Consider the following 20738-nt stretch of genomic DNA (forward strand, 5'->3'; position numbering starts at 1 on the left):
TATCCATATTACACTGAATATGTCAGTTTTTCAGAGTCACATACCTTTTTATTCTCTCACCTGTGGTGTATTCAAAATTCAAGTTGCCCCAGACCCTCCCTAGTACTTGGTTTCCTGAGACTGTTTCTTTTTCTTTCTTTTTTTTTTTTTTGAAGTTCTACTGAGCTTTTTTTCTAATTTTATTTTTTACTTTTTAAAATTTACATCCAAATTAGTTAGCATATAGTGCCACAATGATTTCAGGAGTAGATTCCTTAGTGCCCCTGACCCATTTAGCCCGTCCCCCCTCCCACAACCCCTCTGTTTGTTCTCCGTATTTAAGAGTCTCTTCTGTTTCGTCCCCCTCCCTGTTTTTAGATTATTTTTGTTTCCCTTCCCTTATGTTCATCTGTTTTGTCTCTTAAAGTCCTCATATGAGTGAAGTCATATGATTTTTTTTCTTTCTCTGACTGACTAATTTCACTTAGCGTAATACCCTCCAGTTCCAACCACATAGTTGCAAATGGCAAGATTTCATTCTTTTTGATTGCCAAGTAATACTCCATTGTGTGTGTGTGTGTGTGTGTGTGTGTGTGTGTGTGTGTATCTCACATCTTCTTTATCCATTCATCCATCGGACATTTGGGCTCTTTCCATACTTTGGCTATTGTCGATAGCGCTGCTATAAACATGGGGGTGCACGTGTCCCTTCGAAACAGCGCACCTGTATCCTGTGGATAAATGCCTAGTAGTGCGATTGCCGGGTCATAGGGTAGTTCTGTTTTTAGTTTTTTGAGGAACCTCCGTACTGTTTTCCAGAGTGGCTGCACCAGCTTGCATTCCCAGAGACTTTTTCATTTTAGGCATTTGGGTGGGTATATTGTGTTTATTTTCATTTCCCTGATGATTAACAAGATTGATCTTTTTCATATGCTTTTTTGGCCATTTGGATAACCTCTTTGTGAAGGACTTCTGTTTTTTTTAAACCCGTTGTTTTTCTACTGGATTGTTTTATTGATTGGTAGGAGTTCTTTATGTATTACAGATATGACTCTTTTGTCTGTTCTGTATTTCACGTATCTCCTATTCTGTGACTTGCCTTTTCGCCCTCCTCATGGTGCCTTTTGACGAACAGAAAGCCTTAGTTTTAAAATAGTTCACTTCAGGGGCACCTGGGTGGCTCAGTCAGTTAAGTGTCTGACTTCGGCTCAGGTCATGAGCCTTTTTTCTAACTTTTTGAGATGGCCATTTATATCAGATTTTTCAGCTTTCTTCTTTTTTTAATATATGCACTTAAAGTATACATCTTCTTCTAAGCACATATTTAGCTGCTCAGAAATCTGCACATTTCGATATGTCACATTTTTATCATAATTCAGTTAAAATATTTTCAATTTTTTAAACATTTTTATTTATCTTTCTTCTTTATAGCTTGTTGGTTATATGTCCTTTTATTGTCCTTTTAATTTAATTTAATTTTATTTTTAAAAATTTTTTATGTTTATTTTTGTTTTGAGAGAGAGAGAGAAGGACAGGGTGTGAGCGGGGAGGGGCAGAGAGAAAAGGAGACACAGAATCTGAAGCAGGCTCCAGCTTCTGAGCTGGAGCTGTCAGCACAGGGCCCGACGTGGGGCTCGAACTCGTGGAACACGAGATCATGACCTGAGTCGAAGTTGGACACCCAACCAACTGAGCCACCCAGGCACCCCGTCCTTTTATTTTTATTTTTTAAATGTTTATTTATTTTGAGAGAGAGGTAGTGAGTCGGGGAGGGGCAGAGAGAGAGGGAGAGAGAGAATCCTAAGCAGGCTCCATGCTGTTAGTGCAGAAACTGACATGGGGCTTGAACTCACGAACCTGAGCGAAAATCAAGCGTCGGAAACTTAACTGACTGAGCCACCCAGGTGCCCCCTTTTACTGTCCTTTTAATAATTACTGTAGAGATTATATTGTTTGGATATAAATTAGTACTTTTCTTCACTATGTTTGTCACAGTTAGGTCAAAGTGCATATCTGAGAACTCTAATAATTAGGTCAAGTCATTTGTTTGCCTATGTCTATAGCCTATTTTTTCTCTTGGTCTCGTTTTTTTGGTGCACTTAGTAATTGTTGAATGCCAGGTGTAGTGTGTGAAACACCAGATGCCTCACTAGTCTCTGTCGGTTACATTGCAGCATATCACCTCAATCCAAAAAATAACTGAGCTGTTTCTAGCCCAACTCACACTTTTTATAGTCCATCTCCCTTTTGTCATCTCTGATTTACGGGTGTAGCTATCTGAAAGTCCCAATGAAAGCCTGCATATTTAAAGGGGCCTCTGCTACTTGGTGGGTCCAGAAATGTATTGTTTTTGCTTGGACGAATATCATGGTCTGTATTTCAGTCCATTTCTATTTACTTTCCTAGCTTTTTATTCTGCACAGATTGAGAATTTGGCAAATGCTTCAAGTGGAAAATCATGAATATTGAACTCACCTCTCTATGTCCTCTTTCTTTCTGGGATCTTGGTTCTGCTTAGGCATCTTTGAGATCCTACTTTTATCTCTACAGCCCTTGAAGATTACCAGAAGCTCTGACAGCTTCTCTGCCTCAGAGTCCTAGCCCCCACCCCACCCCCGCCCAGATTCTTAGATTTTGCTTTATATCAAGAATCTGCAATTATTTTGAGGGAAAATGTGGCTCACAATAGATCAGCTCACTTCTCTGAAGTTTCCTCCTGCTAGGGTCATGACCCCTAAGTGCTGGCCCCCTCAGAAGCCCTCCACTGCTTTTAAAAGGAATAGCTGTATCTGGAGCTAGCTACCTCTCTCTCTCTCTCATCTATCTGTCTATGTCTCTCTCTATCGATCTATCGATCTATCTCTATCTGTCATCTGTCTTCTCTATCATCAATCAGTGTCTCTCATATTTGTCTTATCTACTTTTCTATCGTCTGTCTATCTTTTATCATCTATCCCCTATCATCCATGTCTGTCTGTCTGTCTATCCATCTTTTCTAATTGTTCTTGGTGGGACCATTTGCCCAAGCTAAGGATCTTCACCTTATTCCCCTCTCCTATATTCCCATCAAATGGTCAATTGAACATCAATCACTGGTTGGAGACAGAAGATTTTATCACATTACAGGTAATATCTTATTTCCCAAGTGTTTCCCAGAGCACAGAAATTACCAGGACACTGCTCAAACAAATTTAAGCGTGTTTCTGTAAATTTGGGAGACATTATAAATAATGCCCTCTTTCCCATGATTTGTCACACATGGTTACACACGAAGAGTTCTGAGGTGTCATGTGCTAAAGAAAACAGGGTACCGATTTTTAAATTTTTTTAATGTTTATTTATTATTGAGAGATAGAGACGGAGCATGAGTGGGGGAGGGGGAGAGAGAGGGGGAGACACAGACTCCGAAGCAGGCTCCAGGCTCCGAGCTGTCAGCCCAGAGCCCGATGCGGGGCTCGAACTCCCAAACCGCGAGATCATGACCTGAGCTGAAGTCGGACGCTTAACCGATGGAGCCACCCAGGCACCCCTAAAACAGGGTAACACTTTTTAACATATTATCTCCTTTCCTATTGATCAGGGAAACCTCCTTTCTTAAAGTTCCCGATACCATCACAAAGCCACTTTGCGAAATACGACGAAACTATAGCTATCCTGAGACCTTGAGGAGATGGGATGGTGGAAGTCTCCGGTAACAGTTGTAAGACCCAGAACCCCCGGGCTAGCTTGGAGGGGACAGAGCTGATCAGTGAGCAGCCCGGGTCAGTCCGGAGTCCACACGGAAGAGGAGGTCTGAGAAGAAAGGTCAAAGAACACAAATGTGCTTACGGCCGAAAGTGTGAATGGCACCGTGGAACATTTCTTGTTTTGCACAGTGGAGTTATTCATGGTTACATGTGCTCATAATTACACCGATTGTAAATTGCTCTTGCCTAGTGCCTTACAGCTGTCTTTGGATGGACTTCTCTCATTTGTTTTGAGATAATGTAAGTAAAGCATTTAGCACAGCGCTTGACATTTCATAAGTAACCCACAAATGTTAAATATCATTTTAGTGCCAAACTACTCTTAATACTTTCCTGCCCCATAAGAATCACTTTTTCCTCTACGTCCACTATCTAGGGCGATAACCTGGGTGCTATGCTTACAGCTCCCACCCGAGCCCTAAATGAAAAGGAGCATTTCACAGAATCCTCATCAACATACGTCCCTAAGGACTTCTTGGATTAATCCTTTTCCTGCTGGTCTCCTTGAATTATATGTTATCATTATAAAGAAGTGTGTAGGCTGGGGGTTCACTATGAAATTAGAAAAGAGTAACTGATTAGCTTTCCTGCAAAGCACGTGACCATTATTCCATTGAGCCCTTAGCAAATCGATCACAGGTATCCAGCAAAACAGGGCAAGGCCGAGAAGGAAGGGCACACGGTAACGGAAGGGAACTCTCGGAAAAACACAGCATGGGTTCCAAAGCAGAGTGAGTGGTCCTGTCCCGTCGCCTTGCTCCTCTGATGGCTCGGCAATGCCAGGGTGCGTGTCTCTGTCCTGTCTTCAGCACGGTCCGGCGTTCATTCACTCACTTATCAGTGAGCATCACGGTGACTCCGGAGCTGTTCCGGGTGCTGGGGGGCCTGGCAGCCAGCAGTGACCAGCACACGGCGAAACCCTGCCTTCCCGGCTCTCACATTCCACTGCGGGGAGATAAGAAATAACATGGGATAAATAAATATGATGCACAAGTTTAGAGGGCGATGAAGGACAAAGAACGTGTGATGAAGGAGGAAAGGGAATAGGGGGCGGGGGGGGGGCAGGCTGGAGGGCCTCTTTGGGAAGGTGGTGTTCGAGGAAAGGCCTGAAGGAGGTCACCCCCGGGAGCCGCGGAACCTGGGGCCGAGCGTTACTGCAGACACGAGGCAGGAGCCAGCGGGCACCTCTTGCCAACTCCTCACGTGTCGGCAGGTGAAAGTCGTCCACGGAGGGAATATTTGCACCAGGGAAATCGGCAAGCTTACGGATCGGCCCCCACCCCCACCCTGTGCAGTGCCGGTGTGGTCGGAGGATAGTGTGCAACGGGGAGAGAGCAGAAGACAAAGTCGGCAAGGTAGTCAGACAGCCACCTGGCGTGGATGGGTCCTGAAAGCCATCTGTGGCAGGCAGAGTAATGGCTCTAAGTACGTGCAAGTTGCAAGCCCCAGAGCCCGTGAACACGGACCATGTTACCTCACGTGGCAGGAGGGGCTTCACAGATGTCATCCAGTTAAGGACCTTGTGAACACCCTGGATTTTCCAGGGGTGCAGTGCACTCGCACAGAGTCCTGGTCAGTGGAGGAGAGAGACGGGAGCGTCAGAGGAGATGGGCCACGGAAGCCGACTTCTGAGCGATGGGGCCATGAGCCGCAGAGCGCAGGTGGCCTCCCAGCACGGCTGGGGAGGGCACAAAAGCAGATCCCGTCCCGGAGCCTCCAGAAGGAACAGGACCCCGCTGACACCTCGACTTCAGCCCACGAGACCCACGTGGGACTTCGCACCTCCAGAACTGTGAGCTAACGGGCTTGTGTCGTTTCAGCCCCTGAGTTTGTGGTAACTTGTTACAGGAGCAGCTGGAAGCTCATTCATCGCTACCAGGATGGAATTTGCCCGAGCCTTCCCGGTGGGGAGACTCCGGAGGAGGTTGAGGGAGGATGGACGCGACCTGACTTGCACCGTCACTGGTTCCAGCCGCCGTGCCGGGGCAGAAAGAGGGGCAACAGGCGGAGAGTCTCAGTCGCCGGGCAGGGAGGCCGGCGGTGAGGAAGCAGCAGCTAGGTGGCCATGCTCTTGGAAGGTAGTGGCAACTGGGATGGCCGGCGGGTTGGCTGTGAGGTGCCCAGGAAAGAGCCTGATCGAGGACGGTGCCAAGGCTTTGGGCCTGAGCCGGGAGCGGGTGGCTTTTACTGCAAAGGGCGGTGAGACTATCGGATTCGAGGGGTGAGGGAGACACGGCTTGGCTTGAGAGGCCTCCTTGCAGGTGAGCGCAGCGTCGGGAAATACGGGGCCAGGAAAGGAAACGTGTGACGACAGAGGAGGCCAGAGAAAGAGGAGGCTCCACTGCTCGAGGGGAGGGAGTGACGCCCCAGGCCGGACTCCCGGCTCAGCACGAGGACAGGAAAGCCTGGGTGGGGCGCGCGCGGCCCAGGCCCAGGCCCAGGGCCGCTATGGCTGATGGGTTTGTGCCCCCTTTCGGGCAGGTGAGCTGTGTTGGCTGGAGCTGGCGGAAGGGCTGTGAACAAAGGTGATGATAAATAGCTGTGTATCGCTTGCTGGGGGGAGTCGAGCACGGTGCCCTAGCGATCAGTGCCGAGCCCGGCTTTATTTAACATCTTTGCTAATTATGTGCAGGAGAAGGCAAAAGACTTGTTAATTACATTCACAGATTATACAAAATTGGGAGGTGTTGAGAAGACCAACCATGACAGAGAAATCATTCAAAGAGCTCAGAGATATGGACAAGACATAAAATGAGGCTCAGTGTGCAAAAGTCCAGGAAGATGTAACCAGAGGATATTAATCCAAAACATTGGAATTCAATGGGCAGTAACCGCCAGGAAAGTAGAAATGCTAAGAAAAGGCCTATGGGTAATGTCGGACAACAAATTAATTATAATTCTACTGTGCAATTCCACAGCAAAATGGTCCGGCGTGATTTCGCCCCATACTTACAGGCCTCATTAGCCTGGGACGGGAGCTCATAATCTTTCCCTTCCTGTCTCTCCCTGCGCGTGCGCACGCGCACACACGCGTGCACTCCGACGCGCGCACACACGCGTGCACTCCAACCTTCCTCACCTCGAATGCGTTTGTTACCAGGGGGACTCAAGCATAGAGAGCGGTTGAGCCTCCCAGGAGCCTTCAACCCTGCTCCCCAAAGTCCCTTCCTCTCCAAGGGGAGGAAGCACCACGGCCAATATCAGAGTTCTCGCGGCAGGTGCTCAGGTTGGGGGGGGGGGGTGACAGAGGCTTCGCAGGTGCACAGGTTCAGAAGGGGCAGAGCTGGGGCCGCTGTGGACCGACCTTTGCCTCCTCAGTCCCACTTGCTGACTTGGCCAAGACATCCGCTGATGTCTGGGGGCGGGGCATTGTGCCGAACAGTTGATATAAAATATGTAATCTAGCTTTTGCAGTGGGCCGGGATGGTCGTATTATTCTCAAGCCCCTTCCTGACAGCGAGGTAATTTGCCCAAGATCACAAGGCCAGTTAGTGGCCGAGTCACGGGTATGATCTCTGGAGTCAGAGCTCATAACCACGTGTAATACAGCATCCCGGAGGGTGAGATAAGCAAGTGTTTTCTCTCATTTTTATTTTTATTTTATTTTATTTTATTTCATTTCATTTTATTATTTATGGAGGGAGAGCAAGCGAGAGAAAGCAAGAGAGAGACCGAGCGCAAGCAGTGGAGGGGCAGAGAGGGAGAGGGAGAGGGAGAGAGAGAGAGAGAGAGAGAATCCCAAGCAGGCTCCAGGCTCAGTGCAGAGCCCGATGTGAGGTTTGGTCTCACGAACAGGGAGCTCGTGACCTGAGCTGAAATCAAGAGTCAGACTCTTAACCAATTGAGCCACCCAGGAGCCCCGAGCGAGGGTTGTTTTGGTTTTTTTTGTTTGTTTGTTTTCAATTCCATCCCATTTCATTACTGCACAGGTGATTACAGGAGGCAGGGATCCAGTGCCATATGGAGCATCTCCCTGCTTTTTTCACGGTACGACCCCATTGTTAGAAAGCTTGTAAGCCCTGCAATGAACGTAAATTTGCTTGTTAATTATATACACATACCACGGTACTGCTGTATTAGGGATGTTATATGACTTACCCCCAAATAACAATTTCAAGTACATAGAAGTAGAACTTCTGTTTTCTTCTCATCGACCTGTGGTGATTGCAGAGGCACAGCGCATGTTGGAGCCCTGGTTGAGGGAAGAATCCCTACAATGATAAGAAAGTATAGGTACAGGGGCTCCTAGGGGGGGCCAGTCGGTTGGGCATCTGACTTCAGCTCAGGTCATGATCTCATGGTTAGTGATTTCGAGCCCCACGGCGGGCTCTGTGCTGACAGCTCAGAGCCCGGAGCCTGCTTTGGATTCTGTGTGTGTGTGTGTGTGTGTGTCTCTCTCTCTGCCCCTCCCCTACTCATGCTCTTTCTCTCTCTCTCTCTCAAAAGTGAATGAACATTAAAAAATTTTTTTTAAATAAAGCGTAGGTATAATGGATTGAATAGTATTCCCCCAAGGTTCAAGTCTACCAGGAACCTCAGAATGTGACCTGATCTGGAAATACAGTCTTGGCAGATGTCATCTGTTCAGATGAGGTCATACTGAATTAGGGTGGGTGCTAAATCTGATGACTAACGTCCTTCTAAGAGGAGGAGACACAGAGCCCATATGACACTGGAGCCAAAGATTAGGTGATGTAGCCTCAAGCCAAGGACTGCCAGGAACCACCTGAAGCTGGAAGAGGCAAGGAAGAATGATTATCCCTTAGAGTTTTGGGGGAAGCACGGCCCTGTCAACACAGTGATTTCAGATTTCTGGCTTCTAGAACCAGGAGAGAATTAATTTCTATTTTTTTAAGTTTATTTATTTACTTGGAGAGAGAGAGAGCGTGAGCACAAGCAGGGGAGGGTGAGAGAGAAGGAGAGACAGAATCCCAAGCAGACTCCGCACCATCAGCACGGAGCCCGACGTGGGGCTCGAACTCACGAACTGTGAGATCATGACCTGAGCCGAGATCGAGAGTCGGATGCTTAGCCGACGGCACCACCCAGGCGCCCCAGATTTCTATTGTTTTAAGTCCCAGGTGTTTGGTGCTCTCTTCCTGCCAGCCCAGAAAAGTAATGCAGCTCTGGGAAGGCAGGGAGTCACGTAGACAAGGGCATCATGCTCAGTGTGAGGCTGTTTACCTTTCGGAAACCCAGCAGAGTTCTAGAATGTTGGTCCTGGAAGGAGCCAAGCCCACTCTTCCTACACAGAATAGGACCTCAAGTCCAGAGCTCAGCGGCCCCCCGTGCCCCTCCGCCAACCCCATCCCCCCAGTGGGGACGCTTTCCCTGCTCGGCACAGAGCCCACCTGCCCTTCTGAGTGTCCCGGCCTGACTGGTCACCCACGTCCATCCTCCCGCCCTCTTCCCAGCAAGCAAACAAATCCTCTTAATCCTTTCACCTAAACATCTTCCGTTGGAGACAGTTTCTCTAAAATGCGAGCTTAAAATCCTCAGGGGCTCGGCTCCCCCAGAAGCTTACAGGTTCCTTTCAGAAAAAAATTTTTTTTTAATTTATTTGTTTTGAGACAGAGATGGCACGGGTGGGGGAGAGAGAGCGAGGGAGAGGGAGAATCCCAAGCAGGCTCCACGCCGTCATCGCAGAGGCCGACCCGGGGTCCGGCCCCACAAACCGTGAGATCACGACCTGGGCCCAAAGCAAGAGTTGGACGCTTAAACGACTGAGCCACCCAGGCCGCCCCCCCTTTCAGGTTCCCCTACCTGGGCTCCGGGGATGAAGAGGGTCCGGCACAGATCTGCCTGGAGGTCACAGGCTGGCAGGTGGAGGGCCGGATGTGGGTCCACCGACCAAGGTTAGGTGCCGCGAATGAGCCCGCAGAGGTTGTGGTGCCTACTGAGCTGAAGGGGCTGTTGGACAGAGGGTGGATCTTGCAAAAGGATGGAGGTGTGTTCTGCTCAAGGCGGTGGACGCACCCCAGTGCCCCCCGCAGACCCCAGCTTCTCTGGGCGGCTGGGCCAGGGTCCCGTCACGCGACCGCCGGCTGCCTCTGTGTGCCCTCACAAGGCCGTGTGAGGCCTCCGGCTGGTGCGCCGGGTAAGGGGCCCCCTCACAGCCGTTCGAAAGGTCATCCTGAGCCTCCTGGTCGACCCAAAGCACCTGATTTTCCCATGACATCTGCTCCCTGGGAAGCTGGTCCTTCCCGTGCAGCGGGATCTAGCGGGAGAGGCCCCAGAAGACTCCACCCGAGGCTGCGTCCACGGGGTCCTGAGAGTGGCCAGGCAGCCCCAGTGGGGATGGGGCGCGGTCGGGCCCCCCCACCCCGATCCCGCCTCCCCTCTCCGCAAGCCCTGCAGCTGGGACGGAGAGCAAGCTGTCGCCAGGCCGGAACAGGAGCCAGCCCGTCCCACTGTGTCCCTCATTTCAAAGCCTCAGCATGGAGGGCCCGGTGGCCCTGGTGGGAAGAGTCTCTGGGAAGAGGAGTTTTGATTGCTGACTTTTTTAATTTTTCACAGTACCAGCAACTGCAGGGGACATTTGCCTGAGGCGACCGGCCATTCACTTCATTTGTGTTTCTTCTTTTTCATTACCGTCCCTGTCCGTTGCACGGTGCGTCCGAATCACGGGCAGCCAGCGGTAGGAAATACCCACAGCCTCCTGATTCCTCGGGACCATTTCTCACCGAGCTCAGGCAGCCTCGCTGGGGAGAGTGCGGTGTCTAGAAAGAAGCAAGAACAGATTTTAGTGAGGAATACCAGCATTGGAGCGGGGACAAAAGAATGGACGTGGTGAACAGATGGGAGGGTGTTTAGTGAAGACTCACGATCTATGTGAACAGTGCAGGCTGGGACCTCCCTTCTTTTTGTTTTTGATGCATCAGGGTATGATATGATAGGATATGACAGAACGTGTCAAAAATTTAGGGGAAAATAAAACCCTGGGTTTTTTTTTTTTGAAACATCAAACTATTGCTATCAATAGGAACAGCAACTGTTCAAAAATTTGTTTCAGAACTGCCAAGAAGTGAGCGTTCGTGGAAAAAAAAAGTATTTTTCCCTGCTGTTTGCAAGGTGGACACAAATGAAAACAGTAGGAGGTTGACAACTTGGCACATGTCTAATAAATCTGAGGCATAAAAAGTCAACAATTCACCGTTCAAGAAAGCATTACCGGAATAAAAAGTGCTACGCGGAGAAAGAATAACCATTAAAAAATAGATTTTCTGAATTCAGTAAGTAATTTAGCCCTCAGAGCGCCGGTCTTCAAAACAAGGAAGCTTTTTCTTTCTCCTCGTAAGAGAGAGAGGGGCAGTGCTGAGCTCAGAACAGAGTGCCCTGCTGCATCTGAAATGAACCAGGTGAAAAGGCAGCTCCCAGAGAGCAGATGTTAGGGGCTCGGAGGGCTGGTGACAGGGGTCAGAGAGCGGGGACTTCCAGATCCAGGCTGCTCAGCGGCTCCACGCAGGAGCGGGCTTAACTTGACAAGTTGGTCCAGTTACAGGGAATTCACAGATCGCGGTCCATGCCAAGCAGATCTGGCCACCAACAGCACGTCTGCCGCTGGCCAAGAGGACGGCAGGTGGGCGGCCGTCCCTGCTCTCCCCGCGCTAACGCCACCGACAGAGAGGCAGAGCCCCGGCGAGGGCGCGGGGAGCCCGGCCGGAGAAGCCGAGGGCTTCAGAGGTGGGACGAAAGAAGGAATCGCGGTCCTCGTATCACAATAGGGATGGTTTTTGTTCTCACCATTTTCTGTTCAAGCTCCTAATTCTTTTTTGCCACCACGATGAGTATGGTGGGGAGGAAGATTTTAAACGAATGTGAAAACTGTTGGTAATTCTCATGCAAGTCTCATGTAAACAAAAATATCAGCATTAAAGTTATGAATCCTAATGTGTGGCACGGAGCTAAAATCTGTATCTTTTTGAATTAGAGGAATATAGATATACAGCACTGAGTAGCATCTCTGTGCAGTTCAGGAAACTGACACAGTCTCTCCAATTTATAGGGAAATTGACATAATTTTGCAAAAATGCAAAACCATTTGTGAACCGGGTTTTGCATAATGGGATTAATTTGGTTGACTGTCATATCCACTATGCTGCAAAATGCAAGTTAATCACAACATCATTTTGAGTTTTTTTAAGGGAAGAAAGAGAAAGGAAGAAAGGAAAGGCATTTTTCCCCCCTCATCCGACTATCTTTTCATTAAGAGAAAATACCCATTCTTCTAGTCTGCACCTTACGTAGCTTCAGGAAATAATGCCAGATGAATTTTGCAGTGGACGCCTCCATGAACTGAGCCGAATTGGCCTACCTCCAACGAGAAAAATTAACAGCTTTCATAGAAGCATGAAAAATTGCTTCCAAGGAAAGCCTGTCCTGTATGCTTCCGTGTATGTGTGCGTCTGCTCAGAGCTACACTGCACAATAGGGCTGAGGCCGTATCACACACATTTTGTCGCCACGCTCAGTTCCGTAGCGTCATTATTGTGAATCCTCTTTCCATCTACAGACAAGATCTAGATGATTCAGGAAGGTACCAATTGTATCCAAGAAGGTATGATACGTGACTACGCTCGTCAGAAAAGCTAGGTTAAACCATGGCAACAAATAACCCAGAGTCTCCATGGCTCAACACAGGAGCTGCTGCTTCTTCTGCTTAGGTATAGGGCAGTGGGGGGAGGTCTTCTCACGGGGGTGCCATAGCCCCCCCCCCCCCCACTGATAGTACTTTATCTAGACACAGGCTCCGTTGAGTGCCCAGTCAGGACAAAGGGAGCAGGGGAGCCCAGTGAGTTCCCCGACCCTCAGTTTCTGCCTGGGAGAGACACTTTCACCACTGCCCGCATTTCCTTGCCCAAAGCAAGTCCTGTGGCGACACCTACCTTCAGGGCAGCAGGGAGGACCAGATCTGTCCACGTGTCACAAAGGCCACGGTCATGTGTGGAATTTGTCTGTATCTCTCCACCGCTGTGAGGACTGGCCGTGAATCTGCCCAGCATGTCTCCTCTAGATGGTGGGAACCAGTGTGATGGAGAAGGGTCTCCTCCCTGCAGGGAAGGACTCGGAACAGGTGTCATTTAGCCTCGAATCAACTCAACCCAACAAGGACCAAGAGCCCACCCCAGGCCGGACACCGGAGAGGGGACAGTGACGAGGAAGACCTTCCTCTTGTCTGAAGGGAAGGACAGAATGAGCTCTTTAGGGCAAAGCAAAGTATCCTAAGTAGCACGACTGACAAGCACAAGATGGGGCGCCTGGGTGGCTCAGTCGGTTAAGCGTCCGACTTCGGCTCAGGTCATGATCTCGCGGTCCGTGAGTTCGAGCCCCGCGTCGGGCTCTGTGCTGACGGCTCGGAGCCTGGAGCCTGCTTTGGGTTCTGTGTCTCCCTCTCTCTCTGCCCCTCCCCCCCCAAAAATAAAAATTAAAAATTTTAAAACCTTAAAAGAAAAAAAAAGAAAGAAAACCACGAGAGCATCCGAGTGTGATGTGTAGGGAGCAAAACTCAGGAAGGCTTCCCAGGAAGAGACATTTCTACTGAGTCCTGAAGGGCCCAACAGGTGGGAGAAGGGAGGGGACAGCATGTGTGGGAGACTGCGAGGGCTCCGGTTTGGGAAGAGCTGAGGTTGGCGGAGGGAATCGGTGCTCAGTGGCGGGTGTCCCGGCAGGTGGAACCCGGGCATTTACACTTGCTTTGGCAGCTCCGGGCAAGAACGGCTCCCGTGTCTCCCTGTCGGTGTCCCGGGTCTGGAGGCTCGTGTATGGGATGCTTGTGCCAGTGTCACACTCTCAAGAAGACAACGCCCTCCGGAGTCTCAGGTCCCCCTTCCGAAACGTGTCGGCCGGGCCACCTGGACGGGGACACCTGACCTCCCTCGGCCTGTTTTCTCGTCTCTGTGGGTTTCACGTCTATGCGGTATGGTTGTTCAGAGAGCTTGAACGGATGATGTCTGAAGGACCCAGCACGAGACGCTTGCTCCTGAGAAGCCGTGGTTGCTGGTAAGAGTTTATTGTTAGTTCGGTTTTAAGGAGAGAAACTGCTGATTAACTACTTGGACCCCCATGGGGGCTGCTCAGCTGATAACAATTCCCCTGGTGGCCCGCGTGTCCCGTTCCCCTGCCCCTCCAGCTGTGGCTGATTTACCCACAGGTAGAGACACCTCACGGTGCACCAGAAGGCTCTGTTGCCAAGACTGTGAGACTTGGATGAGAGACCCATAGAGCCACATCACCGCACGGTGTGCCCCAGGGAGCTGTTAGAGGTCGAGGCTCAGCTGTGGGGCTGGGCCCTGGGTTCTGCGGACCACCCCAAAGTCCTCTCGGGGGATCCCACTGTGCGGTCAGGACTGCCAGAGTGGCCTTCACAGCTGGCCTCCCAAGTAGCCTTGGCCAACAAAACAGGCTTCTGAGGTAAAGGACTCCTCTTCCTCCAAAGGACTTCCAGGTAAGATTGGCTCGTGATCGATTTGATTCCTTTGATTCGAACAATCGTCACTGGTCAGTGGGTGGCACAGGGCAGGCTCCCGTGGGAGCGGTCCCTGGGCGTCTGAGTGAGCAGGAGGGGGCAGTCTCTGACCACAGAAGAGCTCCACAGGGCAGGGGGTGCAAACAGCGCCCACACTGCACGAGCATCTCCAGGCGTGGGTGCTCTGACTCCGAGGGTTTGTCCTGCCGCTATGCCCGTGTAGACCCGCCTGGATTCTGCTTTGCAGGGAAGCCCCCAGGTGTGGTGCCGAGCTCTGGTTCAGAGAGGGTGACAAGCTGGCCTCCAGCCCCAGTGTCAGGCCTGTCTTATTTCCCTGGGGCTGGAGGTGGGGAGAGGAAGGGGGAGCTAGCTTTATCGGTGCCCACTATGTGCCACATGCTGATTCACCTACTTCTAAGCTCGGCCACCTACTTCTGACTCAACGGGCAGTGGTCTCAGTGTGTCCCCAGCCACAGGTGGAGGGGAAACGAAGCCCCTCGCTTGTGGTCACCGGCTAGAAGGGATAGATGGAAACTGATTGCCAGTCCTAGCCTCTGGGACGCTAATGGTCTGAGCACTGGGCAGGTACTTCTCAAGGGATTAAGGAGGAAAGAAAAATAAAGGTAAGAGAGAGGCAGACGAAAGGGAGAAGTGGGCACTCCCCACTCCCCCCCCCCACACCAAACAACGAAAAGAATCAGCCCCTCAAAAGTTCTTTCAAACATTTAGCCCCTTGCATCTTGGTAAAGTTCCACACTGTTTCTGGAGCACGGAGGGGCACCCTGTATCCATACGCTTGATGTAAAGGTGCTAATCCCAAGACTAGGAGGCCACCAGCTATTGACCAAATATAAAAGTAGAAACAGCTTGACAGACAGACAAAGCTTTAAAAACACTGAGGCCTGGGTCCTCCTCCAGGAGATGCTGGCAACCGATCTTGGTTGCATCCTAAATGCGCAGAGGTTTGAAAGCTCCCCAGCCCTGTAGCGGTGAGCACACCCCGCATCCAGAGTGTGGTTGCTAATACCCTTTCCCGATAAAAAGAACCAGGGGTCTGTGGAGAAAGGGTCGGTTCCAGAATGGGGGCAAGGAATGTGAGATGGGCGCATCTTGTGGTGCCAGAAAGTAAGGAGGTGCTGAAACACAAAACCAGACCCATAGTGCCACCATGATGGGGACATGTCAGGAGGACACGGGAGCAATGGAAGGGACCTCCATTGGCTAACACGTTTGAGCAAATACATGAACGAGGCAGTGTCGGAATATAACTCGAAGTCTACACCGAGTCCATCCTGCCATAAATAAGTGGTTGACTAAAGAAATGAAGACGGAGGAGAATCTGCTCTGCAGAATTTCAAATGATTTGTGTGGAACCTCCACGCCGGAGGAGGTGGAACAGAGTTCTCTGCTCCTGGAGCATGCTGGGCTGCTCACAGGGCCTTCCTGCCCCCAAGTACAGCATATGGACAGGGGGAAAGGGCAACCTTCCACGGGGGGACCCTGACAGACACTGCCTTGGCCACGTGATCACATTTGACATCAACGATAAGAAGTGCCCTGACAGCATGCACCCTCCATGGGATTTCTGGGAACTTCCTCTCCTAGACCCATAAATGCAGTCTGTCTTAGCCCGTTCTCTGCTCTCACAAAGTACCATGAGTTTGATGGCTTGTAAACAGCAAGCAAGGAGTCCTCACAGCCCTGGAGCCTGGAAATCCAAGATCAGGGTGGCCGCGTGGTCCAGCGAGGGCCCTCTTCTGGTTTGCAGACTGCTGACCTCTCGCCGTGTCCTCACCTGGTGGGTAAAGGAGCTAGCAGCCTCTGCGGCTTTTTCTTGCAAGGGCACCGATCCCGTTCATGAGGGATCGACCCTCCTTATCTGATCACCCCCAGAGGGCCCACCTCCAAATAAAACCACCCTGGGGATGAGATGACAAAATGCGAGTTTGGGAGAGACATGGGTATGTCTATAACATTACCCATAAGAAAACCATCCAACTCAATCTGAGAGACAACTCAAATTGAGAGACACTCTACAAAATACACAACCAACCTTCCGCAAAACCGGCAAGGTCATTAATCTCAGCGAAACCTGAGAGGCTCAGCCAAGAGGAGCCTAAGGAGACCTGATAACTGAAGTAATGTGCTGTCCTGGATGCAATCCTGGAACAGAAGAAGGTGAAAGCTCAGGAGATCTGAATAATAATAGACTTCGGTTCATACTAATGCATCGACATTGGTTCGTTAATTGCGACCGACGTACCATCGTAATAGACAAGGCTACTAACCGGGAAACTGGGTGTGTGGCATGTGGGGGCACTATATTGTCTTTGTAATTTTTCTGTAAGTCCAATTATTCTATAATTAAAAGTTGACTGGGAAAAAAAATGCCACGCCCAGGGGATTTCACTGGACAGTTGTGGGGGGAGGGGCGCTGCTTGGGACCCTGTGTGCGTGGCTCCGCCATAATGGGAAAGTACTGACATCACCGGGCCCCTTTGCTATGCGTTTCTTACCCAGGATAGGAAGTGATCCATATGGGAGGCGTGGGGGTCTGTCTGAGGACACCGGACAAAGGAGACCCGTCCCGTCACTCTGGTTCAGCCCCCCCGTCCTGCATCGCACTCTGTGGGCCCCCAGGTAAGGTTTCCTTTACCCAGCAGGGTCCCTGTGCTGGAAACATGGAAACCAATCCCTCTCTGCACTTCTGTGCTGACACAAGAACAGACATTGCAAATGGATATTCGTGCTCCTGAGAGGCTGTGTGAACGCAGTTGAACCTCCGGGTTCTGTGCCTCTGTTCCCACTACATACATGGTGACGGGCTCCTGAAGCCAGTTGGTCACCCTGGGGAGGTGGGGAGCTGCACGGGGCTGCCCCAGGCTGCGACAGGGGGGCACGGAGGCCCCCAGGAAGTATTCCATCCTCTTCCCAACCCTTAGCCTCCTCCCCCCCAGATGTCCCTTGGCCATGGAGGGGGCCTGGTGGCCACCTCCCTGAGGACCAACACGGGCCTAGGAAAGGACGTCCTTGTCCAAGCTGAGCCAGCCCCCGGGGCCAGGGTTTGGCCTCCAAGTGGTCTTTGTTTGAAGATAATCTGCGGGGCGGCTGGTGAGCCATCAGCAGGGGGCCAGACCGACCCTTCTCCTCCACAGTGTATCCCAAGGGGTGCCCTCAGGAAGGGACAGACGCCTCGGGCCCCTGACCCGGCATCTGCCTCCCACGCCCCCCCCCCCCGAGATGGGAAACTTGCGTGACGGACCCACAGACTTGTTGCTAGGAAACTGCAGGAGCAACCTTTGTGATCTCACATATGCTTAACACAATAATAAATAATGGTTAACACGATAATAAATAAACAAATAACAATAATTATAACACGCCCCAAGCCTGTTGTTTCTCCAAAATTAATTTATGATGAATTACGGCTCAAATTCCTGGAACACGAGCAAGGGGAGAGGAGAAGAACTTCTTTTATTCGCAATCAGGCACAGAAGGGGTGAGAAATGGCCTCTCCCGGACCAAGCTCTTCCCGGGCCTCTGGGGACCCACGGGAGGCACCCAGAAGGGGCTCTCCTCCTTGCCTGTGCCCCTCACACCTCCTCTCCCCTGCCTGCTACAGTTAAGTTTTTTAGATACTTTACTTGCATTTCTAATTCAGTTATTCCTCTGAAATTTATTCAAAGGATTTATGCTTATGAAATTATAATATAATGCTGCCTATATGCCAATGAGCTGCAGGCAAAGAAAATAATTTTCTTCAATTTACAGTTATGAGGCAGAAGGAAAATGATGCCTTCTTATCACCTCTTTCTCTCCGTGTGTCTTGGCATTTCTTTAAGTCTTCAGAAGGCAGGAGCTGATGATGAATCCTTAAGCAGATCACACTGATAATTGTATTTCAGAGATGGCAGCTCCGTGAACGCTGTCCACCGCCCGTCGCCAGCCACTGGAGGTACCGGTGTCACCCGCTCCTTGTCTCAGAAACTCAGCCTCGGTATCGCCAGCTCGCTGGGGATGTTGTTAGACCGTCCGAGAGGATTATTAGATGGAAGGGAAATTTACGGATGACACTTGGTAACAATTAATCAGGAGCTGTTGATAAAGTTAAGTTGGTTCTCTTATCCCTACCCCCTCCCCGAGCTATAGACGTTGCGTCTATATGTCTAGGTAGAGACATCTAATCGTAATAACATGCAGGCCTTGTTCCGATTGTCAAATGCCTCATTTTGTCACTCTGTTTGATTAATGGACCCTTTGGAGTCCCCAAAAAGTCCTCGTAATACAAATAAAAAGAATCATAAATATTGAATAAGCTCACAGCACAGTTAACCTTGACTACATTTTGGGACATTCTTGGAGAAAGTTTGCTATACAGAAAATAAATTGCTGTGGGGATTAAAAAAATATGTGCCCTCACACCAAATTGGAGATTTTGGACAATGTCACCCCTCTCACCTTGTCACTCTTATTAATCTGGTGTGATTAATTAGTTTAGTTAGCTTTACATTCAGGCCAGCAAAGGGCCGGACGGCTGGCGTGCTAGCATACTAGGGGCCCCGTGCCCCATCTGCCAAAGGGATTCGGGGGTGAGGAGGGGCTAATGGGGACAGCGCTGTAACCCCACGCGGCACAAAAACGGGGGATGTGCACGGGCCGTTTCGGACGTCATTTATGGGCAAGAGCCTGGAGGGGGACTGGGGACTCTCAGCTGCTTTGGCAAAGGCCTTCTCTCCGTGGGTGGGTTCTCATCATGGAAACGCTCGGTTCTCTCAGACCCAAGTCTGCCCTCAGTAGCCGGGGCCCTTTGAGACGCCCCCTTACATACAGATCACAGACGGGACCGGTCAGTTGACCTGGAACACCGATCCCAGCTAGACCGTAATGACCTGCTGATTTCCTTCAGCCCCTAGCCTGTGGTGAAGGGCTGGGTGGAGACTGAGGCCCGGACCTGCTTCTGCAGTGTGGTTGGTGCATGCCCGTGGGCACAGATTTGACCGCCCGGCTCTCGGTTTGCTCACCTGTGGACTGGGCATTCCCACCTCGTAGGATGGTTATAAGGATGAAATGAAACAAAGGAAAAAAATGTGGCACACTGTCCAGCATATAAACAATACTCTGGGGGCACCTGGGTGGGCCAGTCAGTTAAGCGCCTGACTCTTGATTTCGGCTCAGGTCATGATCTCACGGTATTCCTGGGTTCAAGCCCCGCTTCGGGCTCTGTGCACTGACCTCATGGAGCCTGCTTGGGATTCTCTCTCTCTCTCCTTCTCTCTCTGCACCTCCCCTGCTCACGCTCTCTTTGTCTCTCTCAAAGTCAATACATAAACTTCAAAAAAAAAGAAAACAACCTCTGTAGTGGGTAGAATTGTGGCCCCTCTCCCCCCAGAAGAGGTATTGATGTCTTAACCCCTGGTACCTGTGGGTGTGACCTTCTTAGGTGTGGGCTGATGTAATTGGGTTGGAACCAGGTCACAATGGAGCAGCGTGGGTCCTCATCCAATGACAGGTGTCCTTGTAAGGAGACAGAAATGTGGACGCAGACACCCAGGAGAAGCCACGTGACCGCAGAGGCAGAGATGGGAGTGATGGATCTCTGAGGCATCCAGGGGCCTCCAGAAGCTGGAAGAGGAGAGGAGAGGAGAGGAGAGGAGAGGAGAGGAGAGCCCGCCCCGCCCCCAGAGCCTTCAGAGGGAGCGCGGCCCTGCTCACACCTTGATTCTGGGCGTCTTGCCTCCAGGACTGAGAGACTATGTTTCTGTTGTTTCGGCCACGTTTTCGGTGCTCTCGCCCTGCGGCCCCGGGAAACTGATCCACGCTGTCGATGGCAACCGTGATTTGGTCTGTGGGGAACAAGAGCAGCAGGGCTGAGGACTCGGCCTGGTCTGCGTGGGGCTGGTTTCTCCCGTCCGCGCTTCCCCAGGCAGAGTCAGGATCACGCTCTGATGGGGCTGCGGTGGAGGCCCGCAGGCCCGCAGCCCTACCTGCCGGGCGAGGGACTGCATCGGGGTACCCTGGCGCTCCTGAGGGCCAGCTCTCGGTCAGTCGTCCTAACCCAGACCCCGCGGAAGTGCTGCAGAGGCAACGCGACCCGTGATTCGGGGGACAGGGATTCATTCCGGTGTATCGGTTTATGTGGCCTTTTCTCAAGTTCCATTGTTATTTTTAGATACAGGCAAAATTCAAAAGAACTCAACTACCCTAATACGCCCCCAGGAAATTATCTGCTGAAACATAAGGCGCCTCACGTTAGGTACCAAATATATAACGGAGAAGTTGCAAGTGAATGCAATTTTGTATGTGGAGGCTTGTTTTCCTGTTGACGTTTCGGGATAAATCCAAGAACTTATTTCCTCCTAAGTGAAAACGTTGGCCCCCGTCACACTGAAAATGACACTTGCCCCTTGCTCTTTCTCCCAGCATTGTGGGCCTAACATGCTCCGGAGGTGACACAGCCCCTCCAGGCCCCGGCTGTGCCCCCGCACGTCCGAAAGGCCATCACACACGGCGAGTTTCTGCAAACGCCACGTGGACTCTGGTCCGAGGGA

The 20738-nt window shown here is 50.9% G+C and overlaps 1 long non-coding RNA gene across 1 annotated transcript; it reads right to left on the bottom strand.

The window, feature by feature from the left end:
• Window positions 1–10071: 10071 nt before the first annotated feature.
• Window positions 10072–19580, bottom strand: LOC106982247 (uncharacterized). Its single transcript, XR_003423797.2, has 3 exons — window positions 19423–19580; window positions 12611–12775; window positions 10072–10444 (listed from the first exon to the last, which is right to left on the bottom strand). It is a non-coding gene; the product is annotated as an uncharacterized LOC106982247 (long non-coding RNA).
• Window positions 19581–20738: the final 1158 nt, after the last annotated feature.

Source organism: Acinonyx jubatus, chromosome D3, assembly GCF_027475565.1.
Source record: "Acinonyx jubatus isolate Ajub_Pintada_27869175 chromosome D3, VMU_Ajub_asm_v1.0, whole genome shotgun sequence".
NCBI lineage: Eukaryota > Metazoa > Chordata > Mammalia > Carnivora > Felidae > Acinonyx > Acinonyx jubatus.